The sequence below is a fragment of the Otolemur garnettii genome, unplaced genomic scaffold (assembly GCF_000181295.1).
Source record: "Otolemur garnettii isolate 467f Iridium unplaced genomic scaffold, OtoGar3 scaffold00075, whole genome shotgun sequence".
Lineage (NCBI taxonomy): Eukaryota > Metazoa > Chordata > Mammalia > Primates > Galagidae > Otolemur > Otolemur garnettii.
This window is the reverse complement of record NW_003852470.1, coordinates 2,909,775-2,912,197: the sequence shown is the minus strand read 5'-3', so window position 1 is coordinate 2,912,197 and position 2,423 is coordinate 2,909,775. Positions and strand designations below refer to the sequence as shown.

General features: G+C 51.0%; 1 long non-coding RNA gene across 1 annotated transcript in view; it reads left to right on the top strand.

Annotated features, from left to right (window-relative positions):
* Nucleotides 1-1,410: 1,410 nt before the first annotated feature.
* The window catches only part of LOC111726686, a 33,270-nt gene continuing 32,257 nt past the window's right edge, over nt 1,411-2,423 (top strand). The window contains exon 1 of the long non-coding RNA XR_002774404.1: nt 1,411-1,583. This is a non-coding gene — a long non-coding RNA (uncharacterized LOC111726686). The remainder of the gene's footprint in view (nt 1,584-2,423) is intronic.

Here is a 2,423-nt window from a genome sequence, read left to right as displayed (position 1 = left end):
GGGGCATCAAGCCTGGTCCTGGCCCTTCAGCAACAGGTGTTGCCCTGAGGGATTCCCCAGGAACAGAGTGGTTCATGTGGCAGGTGCCTCTCTGGGGGGTTTACTGTGCTCAGTGGGGAAAGGAACAGGTGATGTGAACAGCGAACCCACAGAGGACTGAGCCTGGAGCAGGTTCTGAATGGGCTGGGGTGGGGGTGAAGAAGAATCTGGAAGGCCGTGGCACAGTGACCACACACAGGAAGAGGCACAGGAGCACCTGGGCGTGGGAGGGGCTGTTTCTCAGGAAGACAGAGCCATCACCTGCTGAGTCCTGAGATCCTACACCTGCTGACCCACTGGTGAGCAGTCTGGGAGCCTCGTCTTACGAGTCTAGCGGGAAGCTGAGGTTATGTTCTGACACGTCTTAATTCTGAACCCAGTTGGTCACATGATAGATTGGTTCCCAGACTAACTGAACATTAGTGTCACCTGAAAAGTTTTTAAAATGTACATTTCCAGGCCCATCCCAGCGCTGAGACGCGGTCTGGGAGCATGTCCATTGCATGGGCCAGTCATCACTGGCCCTCTGTATAGTGCCCGTACTTGGTAAAGATTAAGGAAATGTTTTAGTCAGCTGAATTAAAAAAAGAGAGAGAGAAAGCTGACACACTGCGGTGATGACAGTGCCCCAATCTGAGACTCAAGCACAAAGGCCACACAACTTACCTGGAGGGGGCTGTGGAAAACCCAGGTTCCTGGGGCCTAATCTGGATGGCTGCACTGGCACCCTGGGGTGAAGGTCTCCCATCTTAAACACATGCCACGGGAATCTGGTGCCAGGGAAGTAGAGGCTGCCGCCTCCTGGGTCTTTCTAGGCTTCTGGTCCTGTGCGCTGTGACCCAGGAATGCCAGACGCTGATGGCATGGCCTTCATGGATAATACATTCTGAGGGCCAGCTACAAAACCATTGATTAATAGATTCCTGCTAACCTCGGACACAAAATCAGAACCTGCAGAAAAAGCCTGGAAGTGAGGCCTTTGATGTGCCCCCCAGGGTCAGGATCAGGGTCATGGGACTTGTTACACTCACTGGAAGCTCTGTGCAAACCAGCCATGGCTTCCTTGGAAGGTTGAGAGAGAGGGGGCCAAGGAGGTGGCTGGCCGGTCTGAGTGTCCTTGCCTGGAGTGGGCTGGCATGGGGTATGACTGAAGGTGCAGAGACACTTTCCTGGAAGTTGTTCCCTGATCCGTTTGTGCTAAACATCACCTGTGTTTACAGTAAAATTGATCAGCTTTTGGACAAATAACCTGGGGAATCCCCGCAGGTTCTGGGGATGTCACATCCTACCTAGTTGCCTTCATTTTGTGCCCTTTGCCTTTAGCAAATTTAATGATTCAAAGTTCATTTTGGCATTATTGCTCAGTGCCAGTGCTGTGGGACTTGGGGTAGCTTTTCTGGAAGGTGTTTTAGCAACGTACATTGAGAAGCCTGTACATTACCCTCAGACCTGCAAATTTCTCAGCTGGGAATTTATTGCAAAGGTCTTCAAGACTCAGCAATGGGGGCGAGCCTCCCTCCTTTCGGTCTGCGGTCAGCCTCCAGGTAAGCTGAGGTGGGTGTGTGCAAGTACATCTGGGGGGCTCTGGAGGAAGAGGCACTCTGGCAAGATGCGCTTTCTTCTGTGGGTCTGCTGTTGGCAGTGCCGCCGGCCCCCTGCGCTCCACAGGGCTCCCCTTGCGCTCCACAGGGCTCCCCACACCACCCGGCCAGATGAAGTGCATAGGCTGGGATACAAGGCCAAGCAAAGTCATGTCAAACATTAGATTCGTAGGTGCTGTAGTGACGGCAGATGTCTGGCTCCTAGGGGTATAAGCTATGGCAAGCCTGTCCACCATGGTGTCAGCCAGTTAGTTTGTCTGGAGCCTTCCATCTGTAGCCAATGAGTGAGCTGGATGCGACTTTGGGGCTCTGAGAGTCCTGAATTCTTACTGGGTTGCTGAAGATTGGACATATGGGTTTTTTTGAGGTTATCCTTGTGGAACCATTCCATAAAGTGCTCAGAAGAAACCCTGACCCAGTGGATCACCAAACCAGTCTGCATGCAGAGGGAGATGTGTGGGCTGATGTGTGCAGGCCACAACAGCTGTGGCCTTGGAAAGGGCCGTAAGTTCCCTCACTGTGGTGGTTCCTGCTGTGCAGCTTGGAGAAGGTACAGTAATCTCCAGTTCCACTGTCATTGCTAACATAAGCAATGTTTGTAGAATTCATGCCTAATAAATAATTTAGGATGGTTACGTCTGGTTAAAGGTATCATTTGTCTGTTAAAACTAGTCTGCAGACTGTCTCATGAATGCTTTGTGCAATGATGTTTAAAGGCAGTAAGTGATGTGTGACTGTTTCTAATAAGAAACTTTTTTGTCTTTGCTCTATCTTTTTTTTTTT